Genomic DNA, 17,106 nt, shown 5'->3' on the forward strand with positions numbered 1-17,106 from the left:
CAATCATAAGCATTAAGTCATTGCCCAATATTGGCTATACATTTGCACAAATGTTGCATTTAAACTCCATTATAGCAATAAAGATGCAATAAAACTCTATATTAGCATCATTAATGCATACATGCACAGCCTAAATATAGCTTATATAAAGCGTATATAACACGTATATGCATCAAGAATCTTTGAACGATGTATGCTTTACATGGGCCTTTAGTGCCATTATAGTGCAAATAAAAAGCCGATGTAATGCTATCCTAATGCTGTGGGTTTATTCGTTAAGCAACCCATCATGAAGATTATCTTTAGTATATTTCGTTTCATTCGAACATATGGAATACAGCCCAGGCAGCAAAAGCAGCGCACTTATCGTGAAGGATGAGGCAAAGTACCTCTGTGCGAGACTCACTAGACGTAATTTTCATAAAACATTTTTCATATAATGGGAAAAAGAAATCTCTTCATATTCATATTCATTACAATGCATTAGAAGGGAGTCAATTACGGTTCCAAACAGAACATTTTATTCACTTTGTTCTCTTTTTGTTCGTCATACCGAAAGGCAACATAAGAAAGGGTTTCAAAACCATGGTGGAAAATGATAGTCAAATGAAACTTTCTAATAACATTAGTGGTGGCAATATTAGGCTTTCAAATTTGACATTTATACGCTGGTGCTATATAATAGCATTAGTACCGCAAAAGTGGATGCCAGTCTTTGCACAGTAATAGCAGTAATATTACGCTTTTTCTGGCATAATACAAGCATTATATCAGTATTTAGAGCTTCACGGCTCTTTAAGACTGCCCTATATGTAGATCTGAAGCAGATATTAAGCTACGTTATAATGCTTATTGGTTACTTGGGATGGTTGTGTGTGACAATGCTATAATTAAGATCCTCATATATAATGACGATGAGAAAATCAATGTTCGGCTACAAGATCGAACACCGCTTATTGTCACATTTGGATGAAATACATTCTATTCCGAAGGACTTCTGTTGGAACTAGAGAAACCGCTGAACATAAACAATTGCCAAATTTGCGGCAGCTGCCCAGATAATATTGACAACGGCAAAAATCAGCATCTAGTATCTCAAAATGTGCAGCCAGTACCATGATTGAGGAAGTTCAATCTCGTAAGGGCATGAAGCAAGGAAGGAAACAGATCTGAAAGTGCGCAATGTATAGTGCTTCCAAATAGACAAAAACGTGATCGAAATTGTTTTGACCACGACAGACCGATTTTTGAGCTATAGTGTCTTCTGCAAAGTTTGCCATTTTATAGATGTATTAGTTTGGCAATTAATCCCCTAAAAAATGAAAAGCAAATTTTTATTTGGTCATTCATGAAAATAAAATAACTCTGTTCAGCTTAGTTGTAGGTAATATACTAAGAAACAACTTTGTTGAAGAGACTATGCATGTATCTTTTGGCACCCCCGAAAATCACTTTTTTTTTTTTTCAAAATAACGATATTTGATAACTACATATGGTCAAGGATCCGAAAATGGCAACCACAGGCGAAATTTTTTTTTATCAAATTTTTCGTCAAACTGTTTGTTTTCCGTATGTATATAACCTCTAATATTAAAAAATATGAATGGCGATCCCAGAAAAAAAATTTCATGTCTGTCATTTATGAAAGTTTGTTGAAGGAGATAAAAAGGTTAACAAAATCCATATTTTCAACTTTTTGCTTGCAACCACATTTTTATATCGTAGTCTAATTTAAATTTGATGATATTGCTTGAAAAATTTTGATGAATATGGATTATTGGTTATTTTCAGTTGTGAAGTAACTTGTAACGTGACAGATCAAAAATTCAAAAAAGTTTTGTGGACCACACCAACAGCATGCATACAATGTCTAGCCTGCATTTTTTCTTACTACTTTGAGACTACTTTTTGAAACTGTATTGTGAAAACTTTAAAGTTTTATTAGTTTTTAAGAAAACACAGTTTATCTTATGTAACGTGACAGATTTTTTCTGCTGTAAAGCAATTCTATCAAGTTTGATTCAATTGCGTCAATATCGGTGACCATCTTTGATTCTGATGAAACCTTCTAAGTTTCATGTATATGGGAGATTAAGTATTTTTCAATATTAAACAAACAATTTTTATTCAAGAGTAATATTTGAAAAGGGCGTATGAGATCTTGATTGCACTATTTTCAATATATATTTTTCGAAAATCGCCATTTGTGCAGCAAAGCTATATGATAGCGAGTTCTAGGGAATTAATTGTTCTGTGCGAATATTTTTTGGCGAAATTTTTCAAAAAGAAGCAAAAAAAATGTTAAAAATGCAAATATATTGTTAAAAAAAACAAAACAAATGAAAATGCAATTACAGAAAAACAATGTTCTTTTGTTAACGAAAGCCTGTAAACTGATGAAACTATAATTGCACTAACATTTTTATCTTCAAGTATTTTTCTAAATTTCTTAGTATTTGCCAGTCATAAATATAATTTTCTTATACAATATTAATACTAAATATAATTTCGAAGCAAAATGGTCTTAAGAAATTTTTTTCTAAATATTTTAATTTTTTTTTCAACAAAAGTATCTAGTAGTGAAAATACACCCTTTTAATAAATTACTCACAAATACCAAACGCAAAAAACATAACACGTTTAAAATTTAATTGCAAATAAAAAAAACTTTAAAATATAATTGCATCGTAGAGAAAATAAAAATAAAAAGTTTTAACATATTTCATAATACATAATTTTGAATTTTTATTTAATTTTTTTTCTTGAAATAATTTAGTTATAGAATGTATTTCAAAATGGGGTTTCAATTCAAAATACTCACGAAAAATAATCCTTCAAAATGCAGATGTTTTCAAGTTATTTTGGATTTTCTTTCGATATAATATGTTACTTCGTGAAATTACGACCTTTTCAAAAGTTTTTCACGTTTGTTCATCAAAACCAATATGTTTTTCAAAATAAACATGAAATTTCCCGTTAATACTCAGTTTCTAGATAAAGGATGATTTGTGTACGAATGTCTTGATATCCTTGCTTCAATGAAAATGCAAAACTGTAACGTGATAGATTCTGGTTGTAACGTGACAGATCATTGAGAATACTCCATAAAATCGAAAACAAAGTTTTTCTTCAGGAAAACTATATTTCAAACTCTTCCTTGCTTTCTAAGCTTCAACTTAAAACTGTTTTCATGCAAATTTGGGGGCCAACGAAACAGACTTTTTCTATTTAGTCGGACAACCTCCAAACTAACTGCGAAAATTGTGTAACGTGACAGATGTATCAAAATGACAATAAAATGAAAACGGTTCATGATAGAGAAAAACTTTCTGTAGAAAAAATGTGCGGTTTAGTGACCTTAATAATGTGCAGTTGTGATAGAATATGGTTTTATTGGTTTTGCTGACTTATCTTATGAAATATGCATAAAAATGTAACGTGACAGACAGAAGCCTTGACCATATATAAGAGATAGAAATAAACTTAAATAACAAAAAATGTGTATTTTCTTATGCCGGACTCAATCTCAGAACAGTTTTAAATTCTAAAAAATCTCCAAGAAAAGTTATTTTGAAAAAAGTGATTTTCAGGGATGTATCATAGAAAAATCCACAAAAGTCTACTAAAACAAACAGATAGATACATAGTCCCTTCAACAAAGTTGTTTTTTATCACATTCCCTACAATGCTGAACACAGTTTTTTTTATTTTCATAAATGACCAAACAAGAACTTGCTTCTCAGCTTTAGGCGATTAATCACCAAACTAATACTTCCATAAAACGACTAATATTTTATAAACGGAACCATTCATAAATTACGAAACGCTTTTAGCGGGGGGATGTGACAATGTGACATATTGTGACATATGGGGGAGAGAGAGTAAGCTAGAATGTTGCGTAACATGTTATTACTGAAGAAACATTTTTTGAACAAATTTGCTACCTAATAGTCGAAGGGGTGATAAGAAAATTTTCGTGTTACGTAATTTAGGAATGGTTCCCTATAGCTCAAAAATTGTTCTGGCGTGGTCAAAACAATTTCGATCACGTTTTGCCTATTTGGAAACAACGTAGAACGGCGAGGTAGAAATAAACGACCCCCAAGACGCAATTGTTGAGGAATAAAAATGTCCCCACCTCGAAAATAGGTTTCCACGTACAATGGCTAAGCAGTACAACAATTAAAACTCGTTTTATTATTTCTCTTGTTCACATAATGGAAACATAGAAATGAACCACGGCTCCATTTATTATTTAAATGACAAGTTTGTCAATTGTGCACAACTAAAATTTTAAGACAGTAGCAATAAAAATTTCTGTTTTAGGACAGTGCATATTATGCACTCCATGCTTTTAGTATGAACACCATGCATCACATTCAAGCGCACTACGCAAAAAAATATTTCAATTAACTGAGAACGATGTAGCCGAGGAGACAGTTTTTGTTTTCGTTCGTTCCGTACTAATATACTGTTAATCCGCAAAACCGTGATATCTGTATGAATCATACAATAAACCATAAAAACGTGTAAAAGAAAAAGTCGTGTAAAAGTAGACAGTGCAAAAAGTGGTAAAACATCGGTTTTACTGAGAATTATCAACGAATAAATTCGTGTGTTATCAACTTTGCAATCTATCATAGAATTGATAGCTAATTTTGCAACCAGCTTCAACATTTTAGTCGCTTTCTATTGGTTTCAGTTGATATTCATGTAAGTTTTAAAATGATGTGACCATGTGGCGTACCGACATCAATAGACTAAAATATTGAGCTCACTCATATTTATAGTTTCTTCTTATTTTGGTAGTGTCATCAATGTTACATATAACAAATTTTACATGAATTAGAAAATATCAGTAATCAATGCTAAGTGGCTTTCTTTTGATTAGTGAACAATTCCTGGGCAGTTTCGATTAGTAGAATTAATCATTGAAATATATATTTTACATTGTCAAAAAAACCATGAATTCCGAAATAACACCTATAAGCTTCATGTACTCAAATATGTCGACAGAGCTATAGTTCTTTTTCTTGTTTTGTAGAGAAATCAGTAGCTTTATCGCACACACTTTACATTTTGACAATGAAAATTACTAATGTGCATTTTGACATAGTTTCAAGAAATTCAAGCAAATCAGCTGAACTAGAAAAAATAGTCTGCGATATTTTTAATTCGTAAGTTTCATAATGTTCACAATCGCGGATATTTGTGGGAGATAAAAACTTCCTTTTATCAGAATCACTGGAAACAGTTTTTAATCTAAAACTTATTGGGTGTTATAAGATAGTTAACATAAATACTCATTTAACTTTCATTCAGTTGTTTCCTGTCTCAGAAATAGCGAGGGAAATCGAATCAGTTCTGCGCTTCTCGGTAGCAGTTTCTAACAAACAAACAATATTTCAGTATTAAAAACAACAATTCAATTATTGTATTATGCAATGTAGATTTTACAATTCAGAAATAAGTTTAAAAGAAGTTTGGCACTCACGTGTGGTAGTGAACTGAATACTGCCGGTCATGTTTTGTCCGTCGTTTCTGTAGACCGGTTTACCGGGATGCTTTCTTTGGTTTTTCACGCGGTCCATACGGTTGAAAATTAGCAAACTTGCCAGTTTTATCAAGAATCGCTACCAGGATGGCTACAGTACACAGCCACCTTGAAGAAAACTTGGAAGGATTGTATGCCAGAATAAGTAAATAAATGACCGCTTACATAGCGCCTATCAGACTCGTTTTTCTTTGTAGTCCGTACACCTACTCTGTTTTTTTTCTGTTTTGAATAATGACACTTGTCGTTATTGGGGAGCCTCCAAAACTACACCAACAATTCGCAGTCTTGTCAGATTGGCGGTTTACAATACATAAGAAACAGATCTGCAAACGAATCTGAATACTTAAATAGATAAACTAATAGTTGTTCTCACTTGTCAGATAACATTGCCGAAGATAGTTTTTTAAATGAGTATGAATTAAATTGAAAATATTACACAGTTGACTTATCGAAAACTTTGGGTGATGCCACTGAACTACTAATAGTAGCAAGACACCTGATCAAGACAATAAGAGTTGAACCGTACCTCCGCATCTACAAATCGCCTGCCTGAGCAGAAGATTTAGAGCAAATTGCGACATTCTCTTTGTTTGAACATTCTCTGCAACAGTAAACTTGGATTTCATGCTGATATCTTCCTATCCATGAAGACAAACTTGACATAGAAATACGATTTGATTATCAAATGTCAAGATTCGTGAGACGGGTTTTTTGGATAAAATTTTTGTACTCATTACGATTAAGCGTCTTCTACTCTTTGTATACGTGGGGTTCTAGAATACCTTACATTTTTTGGCATATATTAAGTACTTTGAACCCTTGAATATTAATTTTTTTGTAGCTAGAGAAATTTTTTTAACTTGTAGCAATAATAAAAATCAAATACAATTGATTTGATTTAAATACTGTTCGAAGTACGATAAAAAATGTCGACAGATTAGAATGAACTCTAGAGAAAATTTTCAATAGGACGTAAGTAACATTGAGAACAGGTAACTGGCATCCCTATCTCTACATACAGAGTCTGACAATAGGCAACATCTTTTTTCGCCGATCGATGGGGGTCAGTTTGACAACGTCAAAATCGCTTAAAATATCATCAACAAACAATAGTAGCAGTAAACAAAAGAAAACAATGAACACTTTAACTGATTTGACGTAAACTAAAGTGCCCCTCGCTCGTATTTAAAATTAATTTCGTTCAATTTGTTACAAGCAAAGTTCTTATGTTGGGTACGAAAATATGACGTCACGTCACCCACTTGATTGAGAGTCTCTCTTTGTTTACTTTCTCTTTCGTTTATTACGACGTCATTACAACACTTTGCACTAATTTTCCAGTACGTATCGAAAGCCGACGGTTTTTACTAAAATATTATGCAAAGAGTACAGTAGTAAATGCTGAAATGGCCGAGTAATGAACAGAAGGGAAAGACCCCAAAGAGAATCTCTCATTGTTACTTACGTCCAATTCTAAATTTTCTCTAGAACTGTTCTCACACCGAATACCCCGTCTAGTTCCTATGTGCCAGCACATACCCTACGAAGCCCGCTTTTTTTCCAGCCTTCACAGCCAGATGCGGCATCGCACTACGAACGACAGACCGACCGGTTGGTTTTTGGTAATACGAAACCTTCCCGTGCGATGAAAGAGTGAAATTTTCATTTAGGAAATTCGATTTCCCATCCAACGACTTGCCTCTCCTCATCCTGTTTGTTCTTTCGCTTGTGATGTGCACAGTACGGCTGATTTGGAGGCTCTCGATCGAATGGAAATTTCGGGAATATTGAAAATCAGAAGCTTTGGCTGCGAGATTGGAAGCGGCGCTTCTTGTCAATCTGCAATCGGGTTTATTTAGACTGCCGCTTGTTTAAATTTCAATTTCAATAGATTTTCAACAGGATTTTCCACTAATCGATTGAAATTTAAACTAGGTCGAAAGACACCAAACATCATTCAAAATAGGTATCAATTTAGGTGTATTTCATTTCGCGATTACGTTTCGTCTAACTTAAATTGATTCCATTCAGACAGCGCTAATTTCGCATTCCATTTTTCTGCTAGTCGCGCGAAATTGACGATCCGTGCGAACGAATTGAATTAACGGTCACGCAATGGGGACCTCTCCCCGTCCGCTCAATAAATATAAGTGTTTTTTTCGTCCTAGCGACCTACAAATATTGTTGGGGTGCAGAATGCCTTCTTTTGCGTAGCAAAACTTGGATAATAATGCGTACAACATCTGTAGAATATTGGTAATCTCTAGCTTTATGTATATTTTATGGTAAAATCAAAATTTTAGAGACATAAAAGGTATTGAAAATGACCGTTTACGCTCGCTTTGGCGAATGATGCGCTGGACTCGATTCTCGTTGGATGCCACAACTCACTTTCGTGCATAACCACTAAAACACTCTTTACTCTTTTTTCGCCCTTCTTCCCCACTGAACTACACCAAGATATTACTTCCAGGAGGGCCCGTTATGCTCTGTCTTACGCTTACGTTTATTCCGCAGCTATCTCGGAGTCTCACTCACTATTACGTCGCCATTCAATTCTCGTCTAAATGAGCCGTTTAGTCCCAGTTTCCGTGAGTTATTCAACTCCTGCCCTTATCACGATCTACTCGGATAGGCCCTGGCAGTGAATTTACCCTACTCCGACTGAGAGTTCCCCAACGGAGGAATTTCTCCCGACACCGATACCTGCTTTCTTGAACCATTTAGCTCCTAGCTCGAGATCCACTCGGATATTATCCGGCGGTGAAATTGCCCTACTCCTACTGAGAGTTCCCAGCCGGAGAATTTCTCTCGGTACCGATGTATGTTTCGTGAGTCTACCAACTCAACCGTACTGTGAATTCCTCGGCGGGGAATTTATCCCGTTACCGATGCTTAGTTCCGTGAGTCATTTATCTTCCCGCTTCGTCCCGATCTATTCGATTTAGTCCCCGGCGATGGGCCTAGCCTACTCAACGGGCCAGCCAGTAGGTGCTGAGGTTCGTTCAAAGATTCCGGGTGGAGCGTAGCTTCCGGTTCACTGGTGCCCTGATGACCCGAACCCGGTGTTACTACTCCCGTATTTCTCCAAAACCCGATTGGTCGTTTCACAGCAGCTTTCTTGCCTCATTGTGGCACATCTCCTCGTCGATATTGTCCACTGCCACACTAGACATGCCTTTTTGGACTTCTTCGAACCTAAGGCGCACATGCTACGGCGTCTCTTGCACGTTCACACACTCCGAGCAAAGCACTCACATCGACACATTTGACATGAGTTCACTTTTCTTTCTCCGCGTTGTCCAACTCTTGCTGCCATTTAGCGAGTCTGCTCTGACCGTACTCCACGGCCCAAGTGTTAAAATCGCCTCCTATAACAACCGGTATTCGTCCGACTAACGAGTCGGTTAGTGCACCCAGCATCCGGTTGTACAATCATAATATCTCAGAGGCTATTGGAATTTTCACCAAGTATCATCGATTTACAGGTCCCTGAACTGATGGTCAATCAAACATTCTTCGAATATATTGTCCACTATCTACAATTTCGGAAGTCCCGGCTTTCGGGCATATTACACAATTAATGTCACATCGATTCTTCGGTGATGACGGAGCCGATTTTCTGCAATCAAGTTTCAAATGGAAGGTATAATATGCAGTTGAGTGTTGCATCGGCCCCTCCACCGAGTAATATTGGCTTGTTAATTAGAATATTGGGCACAGAAATACTTTTTTTTTATTTCGATTATAGAGGTTTTAACCTTAAGGTCATTCGCCTCTTCGGGTTAGAAAATCTCTTATGAAAAATTTCTAACCCTATGTGCGGGGTCGGGACTTGAACCCAGGTGCGCTGCGTACAAGGCAATCGATTTACCAATACGCTACGCCCACCCCCGGCACAGAAATACTGTAGCCCGTCGACGACTTTTCACGATGGCGGATTTGTTGTTGTCGTGTTGCGAATGAAAGAGTCTAACAGCACGAATGGTTCTTCTTTATCGACTTTCGCTGGACGCACTGATGTGGCCATATGTTCTCGCGGGAAGTTTTCACTGTTGATTTTTCGAGTGCTTTTTGTGTGGTTAAACGTTCCACAGGCACAGTTTATACTATTCAAAATGGCGAAGCAGCTATTGCAGTTCTTGTAGACCGCGTGTATTTTCAGATCAGAATTTTTCGATTCACACAACACCATATTACTCAGATGTAAGCGGTTTCTGGGAGCAGTTTTATTTCTATTATCGGCCTGCGATTTGCCGAGAGCTTGATGGAAGTGTTTTGGAGCCGAAATGTACACAACGAATCAGAAAGTGACGCGTATCGCTAATTCGTCACAGGATGTAAAGCAGCCTTGACAAGGTGAACTGACGTTTCTGCTCGTGATCCCCCAGCGCTACGGGCGGGTTTAGCAAGCCGCCTGAAAAACAAAGTAGCTCAGGAAGTTTGGCAAGGCATTTCAGATGGATTCATTCGGATTAGACGTATGCGACGAAAACGAATTGGGAATTAGTAAGAACCCGCAAGCTCGACATCTTAGCGCTGCAGGAAGTGTGTTGGAAGGGGTATGCGGTTCGGTTTCAGGGCTGCGATGCCACACACGAGCTGGGATCAGCATTCATGGTGCTGGGAGAAATTGAATAGCGTGTGATTGAATCGTTTCCGGTCAGCGACCGAACATACCGATTAAGGATCAAGGGCCTGTTCTTCAACATCAGCATAATAAATGTGCATAGTCTTCACCTTGGCAGTAGCGATGACGGCAAAGACAATATTTTTCGTGCAGCTGGAGACTAAATACTATGATGTCAAGATTGTCATCGGCGAATTTAATGATTTAATGCTCTGGTTGAGGTGAAATTCAGACCTGTTACAGGAAGGGACAGTGCTCACCAGCAAATGAACGAGCTCTCTACGAATGCGTCATAATGTGCAGTTTCTTCCAACATCGTCTCCTGCATAGATACACCTAGAGATCACCTCAGCAAATATAAACTCAAATCAACCTCGTTCTGATTGACTTTTCGGACATTATGAACGTAAGATCATATTGGGGCGCTAACATCGATTCCGGTCACTACCTAGTGATGGGTAAGTTACGTCCAAAACTGCGTAGCGAATAACGGCGCCCGCCTTGGTATAACCTAGACCGATTAAATTGTACCGACGTCGCGATAGCAAACGCGCAGCATTCCGACACAGCGCAGCTAGGAGAGGAGGAGCTCGCTGAGGCGCCACTCAAGGACTGCTGGAGCAGAACCTAGGCAGAACATAAGCAGCTACAAGCAACGCTGAGAAGCGCGTCCTGGGATACGAGTGGAGAAGTCGATCGAACGAGAGGAATTCAACATGCGCAGTAATGCTGTGTCAGGCCATTCGTCAGAACGTGAAGTCGTATCCATAGAAACGAAAACAACAGACTCTTGGTTTGAGGACAAGAAGTGCCCCCTGGAAGAGCCAGAGAGGGAGGAGATGGTGTTACTTCATCGTTCTTCGGAAGCACATGCGTTTTACAAGAAGCTTAGTGATGCTCGTAACGGTTTTGGCCAAGAGACAAGGAAGGTGGCACTACGATGAACATCTGAACGATGCACAGGCGGATAACCGGGCGTTTGAGGGGGACGATTATGTCAGTATTATATCGTGTTTTCGTAGGTGATACAGTGTGTATGGCACATTGTTCTAAGCGGCTCACCCCTTGCCAATGCCCCTTATGAACGATGTCAAGGAGGCTATCCCACAGTTCAAGAGCAACAAAGCAACTGGTAATGATGGTATGCATCGAATAATCGGAAGGTGAAGGTGCTGAGAACGATCTTCGACAGTGTACATGAGAACCAGGTATTCGGTAGCATTGTTATGGACATATTGTGAGAATGACGGAAACAACCCTGTTAAGTTGGTTGTCACTTCCTATGCGTCAGGTTTAGACGGCATGCATTTTTAGACCGGCTGTCTGTGGTGTATCAGTAGATGTCCAAGGCTGTTTGGTGCTGTGGGTTGTAGTAGATGAATTTTCTTTAGTTGTTTTGGCACATGGCTTTCCGTAGTGTGCCGTCTTGTTACAAAACTGGCACGTGGGCGTCTGTCCAGGGTATGTGCAAAAGGTTCTTTGTATGTACTTAACACCTTGCGATGATCTGGCCGCGAAAGTTAAATAAGACGGTATATGTTGGTTCAGTCGCATTCGCACAACCCGAACACCGTTGGGAATGGCAGGGAAAAAGTTTCTCCATGTGTCGTTAGAGACTGATTCCACTTCACCATACTTCGACATGAATCTTTTAATATATTCCGTGCCAGTACGAGGTGCCAGATCATGGAGTTTTATTTCAGTTAGATCGAGATCCATATACACGGGGATCTTGGTTTTGACGTTTTCATATTCGACGTCATGTTGCATGTTGTTCTTTGCTACGATGCTTTCTGCCTCGGCTAAGGAGTTGAACGTTATTAGTACTACATTCCTAGTGTGGTGAAGCTGGACGTGTGAAACCTCTGTAAGATCAAGTTCCATTTTCACCTTGACCAACTGTTCCACCTCGCGCACTGAAGGTCTAAGACGGGTTTGCGAAAAATCAATCGCGATTGTGTTCTCCCGTAATGGGCGAAATTTATTTTGTTGTTCACTCATTTCACTCGAAGTTAGGTGTAACGGAACTTTCCTGTGTCTATATGTTACACGTACACGTTAGAACGGCGCAGCGCGGATAGTATTTTTGTTTGTGTGCTGTTCGCAAGCGGTGCGCTATTTGGCTTCTGATCTGTACGAGATGAGGAAGCTGACTTGTAATAGTTTTATTACAGTTCTATTCTACTCTAAAGGTTTGACATTAAACCAACAGCATAAAACCTTCTCCTGATCTAGCAGTTTGGAAACCACCATATGAGCGCTATTAAACCATCATAAAACTGTGTAAAGTCATCCTGAAGAAGTCCATAAAACTTATTTTCCTATCCATTTTAGAAATTTCAGTTTTAACCTGGATTTTTTCACTGATTAGATGTATTCAATAAAATTTTATCGTTGTTTTATTCCTTAACATCGCGTGATGCCAATCATCGAACAAAATACCATATTGTAAGGTATACATTTTTTAGAATAGTGAATATGTATAAAAGAACGTTATTATTGTTTATAACACATCCATGCGTGTTTGAAATATCATGAAAGAGCAACGCAAAATAAATTCGTCCCATGAAATCTGCCAAAAAAGAGCATTCGGTAATATTATTCTGCAAATATTGAAACAACATTTGAACAAACAAGTTTTGATAAAAAAATTAAATGTTTTGTTAAAAAGTGTAGATTCTTTTAAAAAAACGCTTTTAATCCACCTAACAGTGTGATGAGACATTTCTTATAACTCTTATCACTCTCTTCGGATATTATATCGTTTGAGAACATTAAGAACATGATGCTTCGCGATGTTTTGGTAACACATACTACATGGGATAGTGGCAGGACTCAGAGAATCGCTCAAATCAGCATAGGAAAACATAAGTGCTAGAAACCTCAAACCAAATCAATGGGAAAGCGAAAAAATGGCCCATAAAATAGACATTCAAACAAATTATTGCTAATGCTCTGTTAATAAAATATTTAAATTCCTCAATCAATGCATTGTGGTGGGAAAACTGAATTTTCCTAAAGGGGTACTGAGCCAAAAAAATCGATTTTTTTAATCGATTCGAAGTTTATACTTTACTCAAATTTCCAACGCGACTGAGAACTAAGAAATCAACGCTTTTCTTGAAAAGGGCGATACTAGCAGTGATGCCATTCAAAGAAAATCAACAATGAATATTTCCAGACTTGGTTTTATTTCCTATTTAAGAACTATTGTGTTTTTTACATCCTAGATTGCATGATTTAGTGATCGAAACCCAAAACTTCATAAAGTATTTGAAATTATTAAATTAAAATTTGTTTTTGCTATTGAAATTGACAAAATGTTAGTATCACCCTTTTGGCGATTGTTTCGGTCCCACCTATCAGCATTGAAGTATCGCCCTTACGTTTTTTTACAATAACTACCGTTCTGCACCACCGATTTCGTCCGTTTTTTTTTCAATAGCGATCATTGTTACTATTTACAGCTGGTATCAGCTTGATAATCCTAAAAAAAAATACGAAAATAACAGTTTCGCCTCTAAACTGCTAGCAAAAAAAGTATCGCCCTGTTTGTTTGCATGGAGCGTGAAGGGCGAAACTTTAAATAAACAAACAAAAATACAGTTTCGCCCGTTGTATTTTTTGCTGTAGTTTAAGAAAGCAATATCGTAGAATCAAAATTTTTGGTTAATTTGTTGCGTTTCAAAGCCCTCATTCGCATGTATGAAGAAAGCCCTATGTTTACATTTGTAAGTATCGCCCTTTTCACAAAAAAGCGTTGAAATGAAATCGCAGCTCCTGATATCACGCTATCTCTGAAGTGCATGCGTGCATAGTTTCAAATTTTACTTCGACATCGACTTTTTCTAAAGGTGACTTCCCAGTAGTATCCTTGATTTAAATTATTATTGCTAATCCTTATGCCAAAGAACAATAAAAACCTCTCGAAAACGAACCGTTTGGGAAAATCATCATCATTACTGGAATTTTCATTTTCACGAAACTTTTCGATAACCTTCCGTCACTTGCGTTAATGCACTGGGTGCACAGTGCTCTGAAAATCTAGCGAAATCGTCTTAGGGCACCAGCGGGTCTAATTCAGAGATATCTGCGCGGCGAGTTAAATCTGTAAAGAATACTAAAAATTAATTTCTTTGCCATAATTTTCAGTTCAGCAATTCGAGAGATCTTGCTCACCGCAAGCCATGAAAAATAGACTACGTTGTGAAGCGATGGTCACTATTTATTAAAAAATCACGGTTAAATAAAAAATAAAACTATTAAAAAATTTCAAATAGTTTATAATTTTCACAAACTTATTAGGCTTTCGTAATATTGTTCAGGAAAAAAGCTGAAAATTTCAGTATTTTTTCTATCTGCAACATATAAACCCTTAAGTATACCAATTAATTGGTATACGAATTGGAATAGGTTCGCCAAATTTTGGAAGAAGTCTATAAAATAACCCCTTGAAAACTACCTGAAAATTGTTGTAGTTCGATGCAATAAAAAATCCCCAAAAATGAAATGTACCTATTAATGTGAAACACAGTGAATAAAACATACAATACAGACCCATTTTTATCAATCTCATGGTGTATTTTAGGCTGACAAAATGGGGACATTGACTAAATCGGGCAATTTTTTTTCTTTATAATTAACTGAAGCTGTTAAAATATTCTTCCCGTACCTTGATGTAGTCTGATAACTATTTCTGATTATGATGAACTTTTTATTTTTGCTTATTTCCATCTTCATGATAAGGAAAACATGCTCAAGAAAGGATTTACTCAAATTCAGTCTTGTTCGTCTGTCAGAGCCCATCAAACATATGTTCATATTTGGCTGATAAAATCGGGGTTTCAATGTATTATAATAGATATTCAGCATTCGAAGAAGTTTCTTGTGAACGAGTGTAGAACGACTTTGTTTCTACTTACTTGTAGTCAGCGGTGTAGCCAGAAATTCGGTTTGGTGGGGGTTTGGTGAAAATCGATCATACTATCCAAACGGCATAATTCCGAAACCGTAATTTTTGAAGTTTTTAAATTATGCAGAATTAATTTTTCAGAAAATAGTAACAGATTTCGTGTCTTTAGCGAATTTGTTGAGACTTTATTGTAGTCATGAATATTAACCTGAGAAAATTCACCATAAATACTTCTTGGACGATGTACCGTCAAAATTATTTTATCAAATGATGCGCTGTTTAACGTTTGTAAAACTCATCGAAGATGCTAAACCTCCGAAATTGGCGGTTTCAAAATGATGCTATCTTGACCTTAAATTACTGTTTTTAAACATTTGACCTATACATATAATTGGTCATACAACAAAAAGCAAATGCTCATCAAAATCGATCAGGACCTGCTAGAGTCGAATGGAAATGATAATTTTTCATAAATTTCTCTCTACATTCGGAAAGTGTTATCCTCGTTATTAATCATATTACGTTTTCGTCTCAACTCGGCGCATTCCCAAAATTAAAACCTGTCTTAATCCACCTAGTGGTGCAATTGTGCTTGTCTCATTTGTCCAGACTACGATTCCATGGCTGGTTATGTTCAATACAATGGTGGAAATGAATATTACATGTTCAGTACGATTTGCACATACATAAAATGGATCGACAGCCACGATCTTGAGATACTATGTGATACTGAAACATCGCTTGAAACCAGCGGCGGATCATGGAGAAAGATCCGGGAGGTCCAGGTCCTGCCGAAAATTTTCAACTTGTTAAGAAATTTTAAACTAATTTTAATTTTAAAGTAGCAACCCCTCACTGCATACTCCCTCCGGGCCGGTATGATTGACGATTTTTAGAGTGATTGCATAACCTTTCTATATGAGAAAGGTAAAAATGTACCAAAGTCCAAAGAAGTCAATTTTTGTCAAACATCTCAATGTTTCATGCATTTTAAAGTCATTTGGCATCAAAAATACAAATTTGATTTTGAAAATTTTTCATTTCAGTTTATATGGGAATTTGCTGTGTGATTGCACTCTTCAACTCGTAACTCCGGAACTGGAAGTCCAATCAAAAAAAAATTCAATAGCAGCCGATGGGAAGGTTGTACCTTTCATTTGAGACTAACTTTGTGCAAATCGGTCCAGCCATCTCTGAGAAACAGAGGTCACATTTTTTCCACATACACACATACACACACAGACATTTTCCGACCTCGACGAACTGAGTCGATTGGCATATGACACTCGGTCCTCCGGTTCGGGATTACATTGACGAATTTTAGAGTGAATGAGAAAGGCAAAACATTTTTAGCAAATGTTGAAAGTTATGCATTTTTTTTGGTGAGCAGTTCTATGTTTCATAGACATTAAATCAATTTTAACTTTGCTTCCTATTAAATAAAGACCCTTATTACAGTACATCTCTACAAAAACGAGCTCAATTTGAAAATAAATCTGAGGATTATGATTGATTACTGAACTCTGGAATTTTCTATTGGAATGTTTTCAGGCAGGAATTTGATATTGATGCAATTAGACAACTGTGAAAACAAGACCAATAGATCAGTTACATATCAGGACCCCATTCCGACAAATTATCAAAAGTCCTCATGATGTTTACAACAACAAGTTATCAATCTACGGATCAGATAATTGTTATTGTAATATTGAATTGAATCAGTCTGCATAAATAAATTTTCAACTTCAATCCAATTTTTTTGGGTGTGGTGGGGGGTGGGGGGGGGGGGGTTGTAGGGTGTTAAACCCCTAAACCTTATCTTGGCTACGCCGTTGCTTGGAGTTATTTATTTCACTTTTCATTTTCCGATATGTTTCAGATCGATCCGATGGTCATGAGTTAGAAAAATTGCAGTCAGAAGGTTCACACAAATGAAGATTTTTGCACTGATAAGTTATCAAGTTCCTTCCAGACAACTTGGAAGTGTTCGGTGATTATTTCTAGCGG

General features: G+C 37.0%; 1 protein-coding gene across 7 annotated transcripts in view; it reads left to right on the forward strand.

The window, feature by feature from the left end:
• LOC131696167 (whirlin-like) overlaps positions 1 to 17,106 on the forward strand; it is a 48,925-nt gene that overhangs the window by 20,230 nt on the left and 11,589 nt on the right. The window lies entirely within an intron of this gene.

Source organism: Topomyia yanbarensis, unplaced genomic scaffold (genome assembly GCF_030247195.1).
Source record: "Topomyia yanbarensis strain Yona2022 unplaced genomic scaffold, ASM3024719v1 HiC_scaffold_82, whole genome shotgun sequence".
Lineage (NCBI taxonomy): Eukaryota > Metazoa > Arthropoda > Insecta > Diptera > Culicidae > Topomyia > Topomyia yanbarensis.